This window comes from Melanerpes formicivorus, unplaced genomic scaffold, assembly GCF_026170545.1.
Source record: "Melanerpes formicivorus ecotype bairdi unplaced genomic scaffold, bMelFor1.0.p_v2 SCAF_22, whole genome shotgun sequence".
Taxonomy (NCBI): Eukaryota; Metazoa; Chordata; class Aves; order Piciformes; family Picidae; genus Melanerpes; species Melanerpes formicivorus.
This window is the reverse complement of record NW_027142374.1, coordinates 1,232,820-1,252,793: the sequence shown is the minus strand read 5'-3', so window position 1 is coordinate 1,252,793 and position 19,974 is coordinate 1,232,820. Positions and strand designations below refer to the sequence as shown.

Sequence of the window (19,974 nt, the reverse complement as noted above, 5' to 3'; positions counted from 1 at the left end):
CCAGCTCTGGTGTTTATTCATGCAGGCAAGTGGCTCACCCAAAGCCACCAAGAGCTAGCTGTGCACATGTTCCACACACAAAGGGCTCAGTCTCTTTTCTAGTATTGTTTGAGAAATGTTACAGTGGCTGAGAAAGGCAAAAGGATTCACTTAATTGCTCTTAGACAACCCCTTCCCCATCGGACACCGAACCGCTGCTTAAACACAGAGACCTCTCACAAAAACACTCCTGGAGGATGGCAGGCACAGGGTTCCTAGGGAGGACAGTTAATACAGAGCAAGCAGGGGAGAGTTTGTGCTTTTTTTCCCTTCATGATTTGCACATTTCTGCGGCTCACACACAGTGAACTTCTCCTAAAGCCAAGCCTAAGCGCTAGAACCAGTCCCAGATCGCTGGGACTGGGACAGACAGGTGCTGAGCGAGAGACCACCAACAAAATGGAATCGATTTCTGTCCAGGGAGAATCCTGCTCTGTGTTCAACTTTGACTTATAACAATAATGCCAGCATGCAACACAAGAAATGATTCCAAACAACTCCGTTTCCCCAACCAAAACGAAGCAGCACACATCCAACAGCACCTAACAGCAGGCCTTCCCAACAGCGACCTGCAAAATTAAAGCATATATCATCCCTTTAGAGTGCAGAGCACACTTGCAATTCCACATTTATTTCCTTCACAGCCAGTGACTGGAATAAAATGCCTCTTGACTTCTACTTTTTTTTTTTCAGCCAGCTGGATTTGCATAGCCTGTGGATTTGCTGCATCCTGCTCTTCTCACACCACAGAACCCAGCAGTGGAAGACACACCCCCACACATGCACACACACACACACAAGATGCTGTGGAACAATTACTTTTAACCTTTGTTTCCAAATAGCCTAATAATCAAATGCTTCAAAATGAATAACTGAACTGATTTCTTTTTTAATCCTCCTTTTTTTTTGCCCTTTAAAGAACTTGACTCATCAAGGGATCTGTGGGTAGCAGTTAGAAAGGTCTTTTCCTCGTGTAGATTTTTACAGCTGACAGTTTAACCATTAAAAAGCCAACTCATAATAGCCAAAGACTGCAGAAACAGCTCATAAAAGACTGGGGAAAAAAAACCCAACAATCAAGGACACCAACCCACATTAAATCTCACTGTACTCGACTGGAAATCCAGCATTAAATGCCAAATTAAATATCCACCATGCAAGGAGCCTCATGTCTTATTTCAGACTCTCAGGGAGTGCAGAGCACTGGTGACCAGCGTGCAAATCTCACATCTTTTCAGCTCCCCATCCAGTAGAAGTCACTACCAGCTCAGAAACAACAACAGACCTGCTCTTTCTCACATTTTAATCAAGAGCAGCCCACATTCCCATGTGTAAATCAGGCCTTTACATACAGGCACTGCGAGGGTCACAGAGCACTGGAACCGGCTCCTCGGTAAGGCTGTGGAGTCATCTCCTCGGCAGGTTTTCAGGACCCATCTCTATGTGCTCCTGTGTGAACTGTGCTGGATTCTATAGTCCTGCTCTGGCAGGGGGTTTGGACTTAGAATCATAGAATCAATAAGATTGGACAAGACCTCAAAGATCATCAAGTCCAACCCGTCACCACAGACCTCCCGACTACTAGACCATGGCACCAAGTGCCACATCCAATCCCCTCTTGAACACCTCCAGGGATGGGGACTCCACCACCTCCCTGGGCAGCACATTCCAATGGCTAAAAACTCTCTCTGTGAAGAACTTTCTCCTCACCTCCAGCCTAAACTTCAGCTTGGGACTGTGTCCTCTTGTTCTGGTGCTCGGTGCCTGGGAGCAGAGACCAACCCCCACCTGGCTACAACCTCCCTTCAGGTTGTTGTAGACAGCAATAAGGTCTACCTTTGATGTTCTCTGGAGGTCCCTTCCAACTCCTAACATCCTGTGATCCTTTTCTTGAGTTCAGTAAGGTCAAACTTTGGCTTAGAGAAGCTCTTGGAATGTCCCCAGGACAGGCACAGAGAAACCTTCTCCCCCTTCCCCAAAACTGCCACTTGTGCCCAGTTTTGATGCCATCAGAAAGAGCCAATAAGGAGAGTTTCCATCACCACTTTAAGGATAGAGGACACAGTCTCAAGCTGTGCCAGGGGAGGTTTAGACTCGAGGTGAGGAGAAAGTTCTTCACCGAGCGAGTCATTAGTCATTGGAATGTGCTGCCCAGGGAGGTGGTGGAGTCCCCATCCCTGGAGGTGTTCAAGAGGGGATTGGATGTGGCACTTGGTGCCATGGTCTAGTCATGGGGTCTGTGTTGATAGGTTGGACTCGATGATCCTCGAGGTCTCTTCCAACCTTAGTGATACTGTGATAAAGATGAGTTCGCTTAAACATGAGCTTAAAGGTGGGGAAGGAAGTCTGAGCTGGGTCATTTCAGAGAATCATCTCTGCTGGAGAAGGCACAATGTGAGCTGATGGGGTCTTTTCAGAGGGGAGAATCAGGAGCCAGGGCTTTCTCAGTGCTTGATCTTGCAGGCTGCAAAAGCCCAGACTTGCAAAGGGCAGGTGTTGCCACCCTATAATAGCCCCAGTTTGGCCTAAGACATAAATGGCAATCTGGTTCTGACCTGTTGTGTCCCTGCTTTTCACTTCCCAAATGCCAAATAAATCAGCAGTTTGGAAGAGGTGTTTGCCACAATTTTTTGCAAAAGTGGGGTGGGTAAAATCTGGTTGTGAAGTGAATTTGCCCAAAAGAGTTTATAGACACCAATGGAATGTGGCCTTTACCCTGAATGGGAAGGGGAACACCCCACACACACCCCATAGCAGGGGTGATCAGCACCAGGATGGGCAAACTGCAACTGCACCTAAACCTGTAGCAGAGGTTGCTGAGATCTGGATCTAGCTAAAGAGCCAGCAGGATTTGCCCCAAGCTGGGCTGGACACAGAATCACCAAGGTTGGAAGAGACCTCAAAGATCACCAAGTCCAACCTGTCACCACAGACCTCATGACTAAACCATGGCACCAAGTGCCACATCCAATCCCCTCTTGAACACCTCCAGTGATGGTGACTCCACCACCTCCCTGGGCAGCACATTCCAATGGCTAACGACTCTCTCCACACCAATCAGGATACCCACACAAGCAGAAGAGCTCTTGTTTCTTTCTGTGTGCTGCTGCCTTTGGCTTCCTCTAGATTTTTGTTCTTGCATCTTTTACATCTCTTTTTTTTCTACAACAGTCCTAACTGAGTCTTCTGGACTCTTAATATGAACTCAGGCTTTGTGACCCAGCTTTCCTTAAGGATTTCAGAAGGAAGAAAAGAAAAGCAGACAAAAGGAAATCCTGCCACCAAGCAGCCCTCCTGCAGAAAACATCACACACTTGGGCTATTGTCCCAAATTCCTTACCTCTCACACCAGAGACCCACACGATGCTTTTGGGAGCGAGCCAGAGCTAAGAGAAGCAAAGGCAAACAGCAGCCACCCAGGAGCAGGGAAAGTTGTCCCGTCCTCCAGACACCAAGCCTTCCATTTCGTTGTTCGTTTTAACCTGGCACTTCCATCTGCATCTGCTTTGCAAAGTGCTGGGTGGGGGGGTGTGAGGAGGGGGGAAGACACGCTTTGAGGAGAGGCTTGAAGGAGAAGGCAATGGTGAGGGGGTGGAGGGGCTCCCAGGAGGAGGTTATCAGTCATTAGACATCACCCACAGGTGAAAACAACTGCTCATTCTGAGCTGCTTCCAACCACCAGGAGGGCACGGGGAGAATGATGCTATTGTGTTAACATTTTTCACGTTCAAAGGTTGGAAATGATGTTTTGGAGCAGTCAGTCTGTTAAACTAGGACATCTGGCTCAATGGAGAGGGGCCAAAGAGTCACAGCATTATTAGGCTGGAAGTGAGAAGGGATGATTGGAAGTCTCTGCTGAGCAGCACTAGAAAGCGTCGGTCGCTGGGGCAGCTGAGCGTTTACACCACACCCTGGGAGAGGGATGGGATGGCCAAAAACAAACCCCACCCCAAACCTCCAAACAACCCAAAGGCAAAAAGATTAACCCCTAAATTATGGAATTAGCAGGATCCACCAGAGAAAAACGTTGGATGCCTTTGCTTTGGCCTGCTGTGTGTTTCTGAGAAGGAAATTTGGAGGGGGGGGGGGGGGGGAGGGAGTGGAAACATTTTTTTGCTGCTCCTGGAGGCAGCCATCTGGGATGCTGAGATTAGTGGTAGAGATTTCTATTATCTGAAACTCCACTGGCAGCCTCTGTTAAAAACAAAACAAAAAGAAATATGAATGAAATGAAGTGAAAAGAAAATAATAAAAAGGAGTTTATAAATTCTATAGTGGCGGGGGGGTTGAAGTTAAACAATTTCATCTAGGGACTGAGAAATATGTGTAATTACCTTAGGTGGATAACGCCGGGGGGTTTTTTTCCCCCTCCCCCCCCCCCCCCCCCCCCCCCCCCCCACCTATTGCCATTCACCAAAATTAGTTTGCCAGATATTATTCCTAAGAGGTATAATTAAAATCATCATTAAAAGAAAAAAAAAAAAGAAAGAAAGGAAAAAGAATCCAGAACGCAGGGGGAAAATAAAACATTAGGAGATAATGCCTTGAAAATTACCAGCCCAAACAGTCCTCTGCACTGCGGTACGAGCCACTAATCACTCTCTGGCTAGCGGTGTTTGTTTTCCCTCTACAGAGCTGCTTTGAACTCCCAGGGCTTTCTCAGGCGAGCTGTTAGCTTGCAGCCCGCTGTAAGGAGCAGTGATTTAATAACACTCTGTATTAAATTACTTCTCTTAGCAACAACATCATCATCAACAACAGCAACACCCAACCAAAAAAAGAAAAAGGCAAATGAGAGAATTTTTCTTGCACGCAGGGTCCTGACACCGTGGTTGGGCTTTGCGTTATTTCCTATGCTCCCGTTGAAAGCGGAATGGAAACCTCCAGGGTTTTGTTTTGGTGGGGGTTGGGGTTTTGGTTTTTTCCTGTTTTAGGCAGGTTCAGACCCAGGTACTTGTCCTTAACTCCTGCCCTGGCAAAATGTCCTGGGATGTGAATGGGAAGGATATTGAGAGACTTGAACGTGTCCAGAGAAAGGCAACGAGGCTGGGGAGGGGTCTGGAGCACAGCCCTGTGAGGAGAGGCTGAGGGAGCTGGGGTTGTTTAGCCTGGAGAAGAGGAGGCTCAGGGGAGACCTTATTGCTGTCTACAACTCCCTGAAGGGAGGTTGTAGACAGGTGGGGTTGGTCTCTCCTTCCAGGCAACCAGCACCAGAACAAGAGGACACAGTCTCAAGCTCTGCCAGGGGAGGTGGCAGAGCTTCCCAGCAAGAGAGATTGGCCATTGGAATGTGCTTCCCAGGGAGGTGGTGGAGTCACCATCCCTGGAGGTGTTCAAGAGGGGACTGGACGTGGCACTTGGAGCCATGGTTTAGTAGTCATGAGGTGTTGGGTGATAGGTTGGACCTGATGATCTCTGAGGTCTTTTCCAACCTTGTTGATGATTCTATGACTCATGCCAGGGTTAAAAACAACCAACCAACCAACTAAACAAAACATCCAAATGTTGAATCCCACATTGAGTAGCAGGAGAGGTATTTTAAAGCCAGGAGAATAGAATAGAATAGAATAGAATAGAATAGAATAGAATAGAATAGAATAGAATAGAATAGAATAGAATAGAATAGAATAGAATAGAATAATCCAGGTTGGAAGAGACCTTCAAGATCATCGTGTCCAACCCATATTGAGTAGCAGGAGAGGTATTTTAGAGCCAGGTGCTTCCCACATTGAGTAGCAGGAGAGGTATTTTAGAGCCAGGTAGTTGCAGCAGATGTTTAATCCTGCTTTCTGCTCCTGCAGAACACACAACCTGATGTTAGCTGCCACCTCTCATTACCCAATGTCTGGCCACCCTCGTTAATGAAAGACTTTGTTTTCTTTTGGCAAATGCTATTAAGCAAAGGACAAACTGATTGTCTAAATTGATTAAGTAGATTCACTCCAGTGAAAAATTTATTATTGGCCTGACTCATTTCATCAAATCAATTCAGAGGGAGAAAAGCTCCACAAATTAAACTAATCACAAAGATATATTTTGAAAGCCAGCCATTACTGGCAGGATGCAGTGAGTGCAGTCAATCACTAGGGCAATAACTGAATTTTAAAGCAGCATCTTGTGCTGCTTTTCAGAAGCCTTTTCTTTCAGGAAATCAGTGTCTAAGGGGAAAACTCTGCCCCTGTGTAGTCCTGTAGATTCTCATCACAATTCTATGGGTGCCCAGAAGTCATTCTTGGGTTCTCCTCCCCTTCTGCTGATGAGGCCACATCTGGAGTATTGTGTCCAGTTTGGGGCTCCTCAGTTCAAGAGGGACAGGGATACACTAGGGAGAGTCCAAGGGAGGTTAAGAAGATGAAGAAGGGACTGGAACTCTTGTCTGATGAGGAAAGGCTGAGAGACCTGGGCTGTTTGGTCTGGAGAAGGGAAGACTGAGAGGGGATCTTATTGCTTATAAACATCTGAAGGGTGGGTGTCAGGAAGAAGGGGCCAGGCTCTTTTCAGTGCTGTTACAGGGCGAGGAACACTGAACACAAACTGGAACACAGGAAGTTCTGCCCCAGCATGAGGAAAAACTTCTTTACTGTGAGGGTGCTGGAGCCCTGGAGCAGGCTGCCCAGAGAGGTTATGGAGTCTCCTTCTTTGCAGTATTTCAAGACCTGTCTGGATGCATTCCTGTGTGACCTGCCCTAGGTGATCCTGCTTTGGGGGTTGCACTTGATGATCTCTGTAGGTCCCTTCCAACTGCCACCATTCTATGATTTCATGACTCTATCATTCTGTGATTCTATGATTTAATGATTCTATTATTCTATGATTTAATGATTCTGTGACTCTCTGATTCTGTGATTCTATGATTCTATGACTCTGTGATTCTATTATTCTATGATTTTATGATTCTATCATTCTGTGATTCTCTGATTCTCTTGAACTGGCATTTCATAGAACAGGTTGGGAAGGACCAGTTGGAAAGTTTGGAAAGGATTTAGTTCCAACCCCCCTGCCATGGGCAGGGACACCTATGAAATAGCAACCAGACACTCATTAGGAAGTTAACTGTGACAGATTAACAAGAATTTCCCAGTGCTTCACTATAAGCCCTTGAAAACCACACATGTTTTAAAATAAGATGTCATTCTCTTCTTAGCCTGAAAACACACATACACAGAGAGTCATTAGGCTCTCTTTCATCACAGCCAGAGAATCATAGAATCATAGAATCAATAAGGCTGGAAAAGACCTCAGAGATCATCAAGTCCAACCTATCACCCAACACCTCATGACTACTAAACCATGGCTCCAAGTGCCACATCCAGTCCTTTTTTGAACATCCTATCCTTTGTTGAACACCTCCAGGGATGGTGACTCCACCACCTCCCTGGGCAGCACATTCCAGTGGCCAATTATTCTTTCTGGGAAGAACTTTCTCCTCACCTCCAGCCTAAACCTCCCCTGGCACAGCTTAGACTGTATCCTCTTGTTCTGGTGCTGGTTGCCTGGAAGAAGAGACCAACCCCCTCCTGGCTACAAGCTCCTGGCAGAGGCTGCCCAGGGAGGTGGTGGAAGCCTCATGCCTGGAGGTTTTTGCAGCCAGGCTGGATGTGGCTGTGAGCAACCTGCTGTAGTGTGAGGTGTCCCTGCCCATGGCAGGGGGGTGGGTATTAGATGATCCTTGAGGTCTCTTCCAACTCTGACAGTTCTATGATTCCTGTTTCTCCTCACTGGACATTAGCCATAGCCTCTCCACCAAGCATAGCTATAAAAAGTGCTGGAGAAGAGTTAAAACTGCCCAGATGAGGCTGGAACCCATCAGGATTCCCTGTGGGACTCCCTGTTAGGGCACAGGGATGGCTGGGGAGACACTTGCCCCAGAGCATCCACCAGCACCCTGCAAGCTGCCTGCAGCACAGGGCAAAGGACCCTGCCTGCACCGCCTGCTGCCAGCATCACCTGCTGCTGCCGGGCTCCTTGAGGCATTCATGAGCCTGTTCTCTGGATAAGCAAATGTTTTGATTAGGGAATTTGAAAAGACAGCAAGCAATGACAGTTGAGAAAAAAAACAACCCCTAAACACTCCCAATAACAGAAGTTTCCTTCAAAACCCTTGTCTGCTACATCATGCTAAACGCCTGCAGTCGATATTTACACTGTCACTTTCAAGTGTTTTTCCCCACCTTGCACTGAAGTGGAGCTGATAATGTCTGCTTAAGGGTGCCTTGTAGGCTGCTGTACCCTCCCTGTGCCTAAGTGACTGCAGCTTGCTAATGGATGTGCCCAGGAAGGTCACAGAATCACAAAATGGTGGGGATTGGAAGGGACCTTTGGAGATCATCCGGGTCCAATCTGCTCCCTAAAGCAGGGTCACCTAGAGCAGGTGGCACAGGCCAGTTGGACTCAGTGATCTCCAGAGGTCTCTTCCAAGCCCTGTCACTCTGTGGTTCTGTAAAGACCCTTAGTGTTACTGGACAGGCATGAACAAGCAGCTGGAGGGGGTGGCCAAGTCAGAGGAACATGTCATACCCCTACAGCAAATACTGAAACAGCAGCAGCCACACACACCCCTTCAGCTCCCAGGGACCCCATCTGGGCAGTGTCACAGGCTCACAGGTTGTTAGGGGTTGGAAGGGACCTCCAAAGATCACTGAGTCCAACCCCCCTGCCAGAGCAGGACCAGAGAATCCAGCACAGGTCACACAGGAACACATCCAGATGGGGCTGGAAAGGCTGCAGAGAAGGAGACTCCACAACCTCTCTGGGCAGCCTGTGACCCTCCCAGGGAAGAAGTTCCTCCTCATGTTGAGGTGGAACCTCCTGTGCTGTAGTTTCTATCCATTGCCCCTTGTCCTATCCCAGGGTGCAAGTGAGCAGAGCCTGTCCCCTCCCTCCTGACCCCCAGCCCTCAGATGTTGATAAACATCTATTAAATCCCTTTCTCAATCTCTTCTCCAGACTAAAAAACTCCGTGTCTCTCAGCCTCTCCTCACAGGGCACATTCTCCAGTCCCTCAGTCATCCTGGTAGCTCTCCAGTGGACTCACTCAAGTAGATCCCCACAACATATCAGGTCCATCAGATCTGCTCCAAGGACGGTGACCTGACAGGAGGCTGCAGGGACAAGCTGGAGCTCACCACTCCCTGCGCAGAACGGCTGCTGCCGGCAGATGCTAATGACTGTAACAGGTATGTGATGCAATCCCCTGTGCCCATCACTTCCCATTCAAAGCTGGTCTCAGAGGAGAAAGAACAGATTTATCTGGGAATGTTTTAAGTAATTGCCTTACCAGTTACCCAGTGACATCCGTGATCAGCTACTTAGCTGCTCAGAGTGAACAAAAACCATGGGCTTCTGACTTCAAAACCTTTGTATTTCTCTTCTGATTCTTACATTAGTATTCCAAGGAAGAGAAAGCACTCTCCAGACCACACTTGCCAGCTAAGCCAGCCTCTCCTTCCCTGTGGTGTTAAGGATTGATGCCCAATGGCTGGACAAGGGGCAATGGGTGGAAGTTGAAGTATAGGAAGTTCCATGGAAACAGGAGGAAGAATTATTTCGCTGTGAGGGTGGCAGAACACTGCCACAGGCTGCCCAAGGGGGCTTGTGCAGTCTCCCTCTCTGAAGATATTCAAGACCCATCTGGATGTGGTCCTGTGTGATCTGCTCTAGGTGATCCTACTCTGGCAGGGGGGTTGGACTGGATGATATCCCAAGGTCCCTTCCAGCCCCTAATTTTCTGTGACTCTGTGTATGTCTGGCAGGCAGCAAGGATGGAGCCCCTAGCAAGCAGCACCTCACTTTCCAGGGGCTGCAGGCTGGGCAGAGATAGGAGATGCCAGGTAAGAGCTCTGCCAGCTCACCCCTCCCTGGCTGACAAAAGCCTGCTGCCAGCTGGGAAGCAGCACAAATTGGAAGTGACAGAGGAACGTGACAGATTCATTATTAATGGCACAGCTACCTTTTAATACGTGGAAGGCTGTACCAGATTAATAAAACCAGGCTTTTATACTCTTATCTGACAGCAGTGATGGTGTGTGATCTCCAGAAACCGAGCCCTGCTGATGCCAGCTCTGGCTGGCATCAGGAGGCCTGTGGCAGGTTTGGCAGGGACAGGATGTCTCTCCAGGACACTGCAGCTCCTGCAGGCTCCAGAGGATCATGCGAGCTGACTTTGTGGCAGGGTGAAGCACTCACAAAAAAAGGTCAGCAAGCCGTGGAAGCCTGCACACAGCTCCCCCTTGCAAACCTCTTGGTGTTCATTAATATCTGCCTCGCTTTAGCTCAGCCTACAGCAGGTTTTAAGGGGTGGGAGGTGTGTGTGTGTGTTTATTTTTTAGACCAAGACTATACCAGGGGCAGAGGGATTGCTCAGGCCAGCTGACCCATCTGCAAATCAAAGCTGCAGCAGCATCCAGGTGGATTTCTGTCTGTCTCTCTTCACCTACCTGCACATGCAAACAGACAGCCACCCACCCACCAGCTCTCAGGCAAGCTACATCTCACTCTCTCTCTCTATATATACATCCATTTAAATACATCTATATATTTATACAGCTGTACAAATGAGACCCATCAGCATGCAATGTAAATATTTCATTTAACATCTTAACATCTCATTAGCATTTGTTCCCTCTGTCTTGACTATTTTTTTTCCCCCACTTGTTCTCTTCAGAGGAAAGAACACACAGGGAAAAAAAAATAAATCATGGAATCATTTCAGATGGAAAAGACCTTTAAGATGATTGAGTCCATTCATTCTTTAACTCTGACAAGGCTGGTGCTAAACCAGCCCTCAGTACTACATCTCTGCAGCTTTTAAGCACTTTCAGGGATGGGGATTCAACCACCCCCCTAGGCATCCTGTTCCAGTCTTTGAGAACCCTTTGCTCTCATCCAATCTAAGCCATGCCAGGTGCAACTTGAGGCCATTTGTGCCATGGTTTAGTCCTGAGGTCTGTGGTGACAGGTTGGATTTGATGATCTTTGAGGTCTCTTCCAACCTGGGTGATTGGAGACTTGATGGGGGGCTTGGTGCCATGGGTTAGTTGTTTAGGTGGGTTGGATTGGTTGATGGGTTGGATGCGATGATCTTGAAGGTCTCTTCCAACCTGGTCTATTCTATTCTATTCTATTCTATTCTATTCTATTCTATTCTATTCTATTCTATTCTATTCTATTCTATTCTATTCTATTCTATTCTATTCTATTCTATTCTATTCCATTCTATTCTATTCCATTCTATTCCATTCTATTCCATTCTATTCTCCTATCACTTGTTACCAGGGAGAAGAGATCAGGCCCTGCCTTGCTCCAAGCTCCTTTCAGGGAGTTGCAGAGAGGCAGAAGGTCTCCCTTCAGCCTCCTTTTCTCCAGACTAAACAACCCCAGTTCCCTCAGCTGCTCCTCACAAGACCTGTTCCAACAAGTCTCCAAACAAGCCTTGAAAAGCATAAGGATCCAGGCAAAATGCCTTTGCTCAATGTTATTCCTGCCCCCTTTAAATCTAAGCACAGTTGCAGTGTATGGGCTGTTTCCAAGTGACCCTACATGTGCCCACAGGGAAATGCCTCTTGGCTATCCACATGGAACCTTTAGAAGAGACACTGGTTCATTTCTTGAGAAAGAATTATTCTGAGAACTGGCTGCTTCTTTTCAGCCTCCTTAGCAATTTCTGCCACTCTGGGGCCTTCACCAGTGGCAGGTTCCATCAGCCTTGCTATCTCCCTCACAGCCATCACTGCAGGTCTCTGCATCACCTGGCTGGCAGGAAGCACCACCCCCTGTTCAGCATCCCCACACTGCGTCCCCACACAGCATCACAGCATCCGAACTGGAAGTGACCTCCAGAGACCCTCGAGTCCAACCCTCCTGCCAAAGCAGGATCACCTAGGGCAGGTCACACAGGAACACATCCAGACAGCTCTTGAAAGTCTCCAGAGAAGACTACACAGCCTCTCTAGGCAGCCTGCTCCAACGCATCCCCACATCTCCACTCACTATCCCCATGCAGCATCCCAGCAGTCCTGGGGCTTGCAGGGCAAGCCAGAATCCTGCCATCCTTGGTGCAGTGTGGCAGAAGGTTGCATCTGTATTATAACAGTGCAGACACACAGCTGCAGCCTGCAGCTCCCCAGGACAAAAGCAGAGTGAGGAGAGTGGCTTTTAGAAAGACAAACAGGACATGAAGTTGGCACAACCATTACTAGCTGGGCACAAAAATGTTGTCAGGCAAACCAGAGCCCAGCTGCCATGCCCCCACTCTGAGAGGAGGACCTCACCATCACACCAGGATAGCTGCAGGGTGTACTCAGCCAAGTGTGGCAGCTCCTGAGAACTGTCAGAAGCTTCCCAGGAGGAATAGGAGCAATAAAACACGTGGCATGCTGTCACCACAGGGCGAAAGGGTGACAATGTCTCCTGTGAGAACTGCAGGATTTGGGGTTCAGGGAGGAGCACTGGGGATGTGAAGTGTAAAGTGTGCGTGGGAATAAGCCACCAATGCATGTTGCCTCCTCCTGCACTTCCAGCACCCAATTCCCAAATGGAGGAGAGGCTTCCTGCCCCAGGGAGCCCAAGGATGAGCCCCATGCAGACCTCTTGGAGATGCAGCAAAGGCCAACACCCAGAACATTCTGCTTCAGGCCACCAGCTCCCGCCACACCATGAAAAACAAACTCTATATAATCAGAGGAAAAGCTCCTACAGAAAACTTCCTTATCCTGGAATGGTGTAAGTTGAATGTAACACAAAATAAGAAATGCTTCAGATGGGGATGGATCCACAAGGGCTGGAGTGTCTCAAGAGCTAGGGTCACCTACATCCCCATGGAGATGCAAATTCTGTTCCTTGTCTCCTGCTACATTGGCATCTGCACCTGCAGGAAGCCATAGAATAGAATAGAATAGAATAGAATAGAATAGAATAGAATAGAATAGAATAGAATAGACCTTTGAGATCATCAAGTCCAAGCTATCACCCAACACCATCTGATCAACTAAACCATGGCACCAAGTGCTGCATCCAGGCTCTTCCTAAACACCTCCAGGGATGGTGACTCCACCACCTCCCTGGGCAGCACATTCCAATGGGCAATCACTCTCTCTATGAAGAATTTCTTCCTAACGTCCAGCCTAAACCTCCCCTGGCACAGCTTGAGACTGTGTCCTCTTGTTCTGGTGCTGGTTGTCTGGGAGAAGAGACCAACCCCCACCTGGCTACAACCTCCCTTCAGGGAGTTGTAGAGAGCAAGAAGGTCTCCCCTGAGCCTCCTCTTCTCCAGGCTAAGCAACCCCAGCTCCCTCAGCCTCTCCTCACAGGGCTGTGCTCCAGACCCCTCCCCAGCTTTGTCGCCCTTCTCTGGACACCTTCCAGCACCTCAACATCTTTCCTAAACTGGGAGGCCCAGAACTGGATACAGGACTCAAGGTGTGGCCTAACCAGTGCTGAGCACAGGGCACAATGACTTCCCTGCTCCTGCTGGCCACACTCTTCCTGATGCAGGCCAGGATGCCATTGGCTTTCTTGGCCACCTGGGCACACTGCTGGCTCATGTTCAGCTTACTATCGACCAGTACCCCCCAGGTCCCTTTCTACCTGGTTGCTCTCCAGCCACTCTGCCCCCAGCCTGTAGTGCTGCATGGGGTTGTTGTGGCCAACATATGGCTCAAAGCAGGCTGGATGACCTTACTGCAGCTCTAGTTCACTTTGCCCTCACCTTCCCCATGCTCTCTCCAAGCTAGCTGGGGGGGGTACAATGCACTGCCACCTGGGATTGTCTGCTCCAGACCATGGCAATCACAGCCAGGGTGCTGTACCCTGAATGGGTGCACACTTTGCTGGCTGGCTGGCCAGGCCCAAAGAGCAGTAAGGAATGGAATTAAATCCACTCGGTGGCCGGTTGCAAATGGTGTTCCCTCTGGGCTCAGTATTGGGGCCAGTTCTCTTTAACATCTTTATCAATGATCTGGACAAGGGGATTGAATGGTCCCTCAGTAAGTTTGCAGGTGACACCAAGCTAGGTAGAAGTATTGGTCTGCTTGAAGGTAGGGAGGCTATGCAGACAGATCTAGGCAGAGTAGTTTGGTGGGCTGAGGGCAATTATTTTGGGGGCCTCACTACAAGAAGGACATTGAGGAACTGGAGCATGTCCAGAGAAGGGCAGAAAAGCTGGGGAAGGGTCTGGAGAACAGGGCAGCTGAGGGAACTGGGGGTGTTTGGTCTGGAGAAGAGGAGGCTGAAGGGAGACCTATGAGCTCTCTACAACTACCTGTGAAAGGAGGTTGGAATGAGATGGGGATTGGTCTGTTCAACCAAGTACAAGTGGCAGGACAAGGGGATGTGGCCTCAAGTTGCACCAAGGGAAGTTTAGGTTGGATATTAGAAAAATGTCTCTCCTGAAGGGTTCTCAGACGTTGGAACAGGCTGCCCAGAGAGGTGGTGGAGTCCATCCCTGGAAGTCTGTAAGAGTCATGTAAATGTAGTGCTGAGGGACGAGTTTTAACCAAGGACTTGTCAGCATTAAGTTAATTATAAAATCATAGAATTGTTAGGGTTGGAAGGGACCTCAAGGATCAGCCAGTTTCCACCCCCTGCCATGGCCAGGGACACCTCACACTACAGCAGGTTGCTCACAGCCACATCCAGCCTGGCTGCAAACACCTCCAGGCAGGAGGCTTCCACCACCTCCCTGGGCAACCTGTGCCAGTCTCTCACCACCCTCATGGGGAACAACTTCTTCCTCACAGCCAATCTCAATCTACCCATTTCTAGTTTTGCTCCATCCCCCCAAGTCCTATCACTCCCTGACACCCTCAGAAGTCCCTCCCCAGCTTTCTTGTAGCCTCCTTCAGATACTGGAAGACCAGAAGAAGGTCTCCTTGGATCCTTCTCTTCTCCAGACTGAACAATCCCAACTCTTTCAGTTGGGGACCTCTCTCCACGGGAGAGGTGCCCCAGCCCTCTGCTCACGATTGCATTTGCTGGTCTTAAAGGTCTTTTCCAGCCTAGGCAGTTCGGTGATTATGCGGGAGGGGACCCGCAAACATGTCCCAGGAGTGGGCATCAGCCGCATGGCATGGCACGGCACGGCATGGCAAGGCAAGGGGGCTGGGCCGGAGGAGCCTCCTTGGTCCTCGGCAGCTGAATGAAAAGCCGCGGGCGCTGGCAGCGCTGGGATCCTTTGAGGCGGTGGCAGTCGGCTGCTATTAGCACACAAAAGCGCTGCCGAGCGGCGGAGCAGGACAAAAGGGGTGCGGGGCAAGCAGACAAGAGAGACGGAGGGTGGAGCGAGACAAGAATGGGAGAGGAGCCGCGCAGACGAGAAGGAGGGGAGGGAGACAGCACGCACACGAAAAGCAGAGAAAGGGAAAGACACGGCGATAATAAGGGGGGAAGAGACCACACGGCAAAGGGCGTTCCTCACCTGGCCCCCTCCTCCTCCGCACCCCGCGCTGCTCCTCTCGCTCTTTGCTTGCCTTGCGGAAGGACACCGCAGAACCACCCAGAACGGCAGGGGTTGGAAGGGACCTCTGAAGGTCATCCAGTCCAGCACAGAAATCACAGGTTGGAAAAGACCCTCAGGATCACCGAGTCCAACCCAGAACCCTGCTCTACAAGGTTCACCCTAAACCATATTCCCGAGCACCACGTCTAAACGACCTTTAAACACATCCAGGGTTGGTGACTCCACCACCTCCCTGGGCAGCACATTCCAATGCCTGACCACTAGAGCAGAGCATCAGCAGGCCTTTAGGTTGAACCCCCAAATCCAAGATGATTTTCCCACCTGGCCCAGTGTTGCAGTCAGGCTGCATTCAGAGGATCTGCAAAGAGATCTGGAATAATTGGGTGTGTTTCTCACCAACAGCCATGTTCCTTGTTCCCTGCTCTCAAATATGTGCCTTGCATGATGTCACAGCCACCAGCACCCACCTGCAAAGCCAAGAGCTGCTCCTAGCTAATGCCAACATATTGGCAGGCATGGATTAGCTGGGGCAAGGAAGCCCAAATGTCTACTCTCGAGCCTGGGGGACATGAGGTGCTGCCAGCTTCACCCTGCTGAGCTCCCAGCCTCCCCAAACAGCCTAAAAGTCCCTCTCTGATTGCCAGGTTTCTCTTTGACAAGTACCCTACCAAGCTGGGGACTGTCAGGGGGGAGTCCAGAGAAGAGCAACAAAGTTGGTGAGGGGTTTGGAACACAAGCCCTATGAGGAGAGGCTGAGGGAGCTGGGGTTGCTCAGCCTGGAGAAGAGGAGACTCAGGGGTGACCTTATCACTCTCTACAACTACCTGAAGGGAGGTTGTAGACAGGCGGATGATGGTCTCTTCTCCCAGGCAGCCAGTACCAGAACAAGAGGACACAGTCTCAGGGGAGGTTCAGGTTGGATGTTAGGAAGAAGTTCTACACAGAGAGAGTGATTGCCCATTGGAATGGGCTGCCCGGGGAGGTGGTGGAGTCACCATCATTGAAGGTGTTCAGGAGGAGACTTGATGGGGTGCTTGGTGCCATGGGTTAGCTGTTTGGGTGGGTTGGATTGGTTGATGGGTTGGACACGATGATCTTGAAGGTCTCTTCCAACCTGGTTTGGTTTATTCTAATTATTCTAAAGGTTTTATTCCTTCTACAGCCAAGCAGCCCCAGCAGCCTCACCCATGTTTTAGGAACAGGCTGGTAGAAGAGCAACGAAACTCGGGAGAAGGGAAAAGCCCCCCTCAGAAGATGCTGTGGAGCTAAAGCAAGAAGGGAAAAGCCCCCCTCAGAAGCTGCTGTGGAGCTAAAGCACACATCAGCTTTGGTTTCCTGATAATGCCTCTGCAGATGACGGAGTAAATGACAGAACAAATGGAAAACTCTCATCTTTCTCAGGGATATTTGAAAAGCTCTCGTGTTTCCAGTGTTTCATAAAACAAGAAAGTCAGAAATGGAAAACACATTTTTGAAGTATGAACTTGCAGGGAATTCAATAAAAAGGCATTTTTCTGACTGAAAACATTTCTTTATCTTCAGGAATGAAAAATAACACCGCCGGCTAACGAGTCTCAGGCTGGCAACGCTCTCAGCTGCAGCTTTGAGCTCTGGTGCCCCTCACACAGTGCAGTAGCCTTACTACTTCTCCCATCTACCTCTCCACTTTCAAACTATTTTCAAACTTCTCTTCTATTGTTAATTTCAAGTCTATCTCTTTTTTATCAGGTTCCCTTCCCTCTCCCTTCCCCTTCCCTCTCCCTTCCCTCTGCCTTCCCCTTCCCCTTCCTTCCCCTTCCCCTTCCTTCTCCCTTCCCCTTCCCTCTCCCTTCCCCTTCCCTCTCCCTTCCCTCTCCCTTCCCCTTCCCTCTCCTCTCCCTTCCCTTCCCCCTCCCTTCCCCTCCTCTCCCTTCCCTTCCCCTTCCCCTTCCCTCCCCTCTCCCTTCCCTTCCCCTTCCCCTTCCCTCCCCTCTCCCTTCCCTTCCCCTTCCCTCCCCTCTCCCTTCCCTTCCCCTTCCCTCCCCTCTCCCTTCCCTTCCCCTTCCCTCTCCTCTCCCTTCCCTTCCCCTTCCCTCTCCTCTCCCTTCCCTTCCCCTTCCCTCTCCTCTCCCTTCCCTTCCCCTTCCCTCTCCTCTCCCTTCCCTTCCCCTTCCCTCTCCTCTCCCTTCCCTTCCCCTTCCCTCTCCTCTCCCTTCCCTTCCCCTTCCCTCTCCTCTCCCTTCCCTTCCCCTTCCCTCTCCTCTCCCTTCCCTTCCCCTTCCCTCTCCTCTCCCTTCCCTTCCCCTTCCCTCTCCTCTCCCTTCCCCTTCTCTCTCCCTCTCCCTTCCCTTCCCCTCTCCCTTTCCCTTCCCTTCCCCTCCCCTCTCCCATTCACCATCTAAGATGAAAAGAATGTCACTCCTTTTCTTCCTAATGCCCTTGCTGCACATATCTCCTGGTTACCAACACCACCACCAGAGCTGATGTCACAAGGAAGGTCCATTTCCAATCTCTACATGCCGGTCGTTGCAGCACACATTTTCTCAACCCATGTCATCCAAACAAGAGCCAGCACCAGACTGGTCCTCCTCAGGCCACAGCTCTCCAGAGCAAACAAAATGTTTGTGATTCTGTGGAGATACCTGAGATGACCCAAGCCTGGATGAAAGAAACCAAAAGTGAGTGCTAACTTCTTCAGCTCACCTCTTTTGAGCCTTTCCATGCCAGTGAGAAAAAGGTTGAGGAAGAAAAAAGTAAGGAGGAAAGGGGGGGGGGGGGGGAGGGGGGGGGGGAGGGGAAGTGAAGGGAAAGTCTTGGATTGATCAGGAATAACTCACATGCATGTTCATAACCTAAAACAAGGATCATGGAACAGTTAAACCTCGACTTAGCTGGAGTAAGGATTTAATTCCCAAGCACTAACTCGCACAGCACTATGTACTTCATAAAGCTGAGGCCATCATCATCTTTGACTTTCCAACAGAGCTAAAGCAAAAAGCTTGTAGGTGCAGGCATGAAAATGTTCACAGCACCTTTAAAAGTGTCATTTATTTTTTAAACAAACACCCTCCCACCCCCAACCCCAGATCTAGCTGTTAAGTTTCAAATGTGCAAAGTGTTAACCTCCCCACAACAGCGGCTTGAAGGAAAGAGGTTTTGATCAGCGCCAGTATTGAGAATAATTCACTTCATATGCGGCCAGATAGCTGTGGGAGACAGACAAAACATTTGAGAAAACTGTTGCCCAGGATCTTTTACAATTGCAGCTTTCTGCTCCTAGAGCATGAGGAGTTCTGACCCCAAGGATGAGCTGTGAAACATCGAGCAGAAACTGGCAACAGGAAGAGAAGGAGAGCAGAGACCCCCCAACTCACACACCACACCCCTGCACATGTGCTGGTGCAACGTTTCAGGTGATGAGAATCACAGAATCACCAAGGTTGGAAGAGACCTCAAGGATCATCAAGTCCAACCTGTCACCCAACACCTCATGACTACTAGACCATGGCGCCAAGTGCCACATCCAATCCCCTCTTGAACACCTCCAGGGATGGGGACTCCACCACCTCCCTGGGCAGCACATCCCAATGGCTAACAACTCTCTCTGGGAAGAACTTTCTCCTCACCTCCAGCCTAAACTTCCCCTGGTGCAGCTTGAGACTGTGTCCTCTTGTTCTGGTTGCCTGGGAGAAGAGACCACCCCCCACCTGGCTACAACCTCCCTTCTGGTAGTTGTAGAGAGCAATGAGGTCTCCCCTGAGCCTCCTCTTCTCCAGGCTAAACAACCCCAGCTCCCTCAGAACTCTTCACAGAGGCACCTGGGTTTGCATTGCAGTTTCTTTTTTTTGTTATTTTTTTATGCTTACATTTTGGTTTCCAACACCAAACACGATGAGAACACCACCACGAGGTAAAACTGGAGCCAAAAATAAGTGATGCATCTCAAAACAGGAGAGAAGACTGTGCTCAGCTGGCCATAAGACTTGTTCAGGGGAAGGGAAGATGGGTTGGGTTTGGGGGAAGTAGTAGTAATAATAATAATAATAATAATAATAATAATAATAATAATAATAAAAACAGGTTGGAAGAGACCTTCAAGATCATTGTGTTCAACCCATCAACCAATCCAACCCACCTAAACAACTAACCCATGGCACCAAGCACCCCATCAAGTCTCCTCCTGAACACCCCCAGTGATGGTGACTCCACCACCTCCCCAGGCAGCACATTCCAATGGGCAATCACTCTCTCTGTACAGAGCTTCTTCCTAACCTCCAGCCTAAACCTCCCCTTGCACAGCCTGAGACTGTGTCCTCTTGTTCTGGTACTGGCTGCCTGGGAGAAGAGACCAACCTCTGCCTGTCCACAACCTCCCTTCAGGTAGTTGTAGAGAGCAATAAGGTCACCCCTGAGTCTCCTCCTCTCCAGGCTAAGCAACCCCAGCTCCCTCAGCCTCTCCTCATAGGGCTTGTGTTCGAAACTCCTCACCAGCTTCGTTGCCC

At 49.6% G+C, this 19,974-nt stretch overlaps 1 long non-coding RNA gene across 1 annotated transcript in view; it reads right to left on the bottom strand.

Annotated features, from left to right (window-relative positions):
• The window catches only part of LOC137447869 (uncharacterized), a 37,658-nt gene extending 32,980 nt beyond the window's left edge, over positions 1 to 4,678 (bottom strand). Inside the window, exons 1-2 of the long non-coding RNA XR_010988941.1 lie at positions 4,595 to 4,678; positions 3,380 to 4,233 (exon numbers count right to left, since the gene is read on the bottom strand). This is a non-coding gene — a long non-coding RNA (uncharacterized lncRNA). The remainder of the gene's footprint in view (positions 1 to 3,379; positions 4,234 to 4,594) is intronic.
• Between the last annotated feature and the right edge of the window lie 15,296 nt (positions 4,679 to 19,974).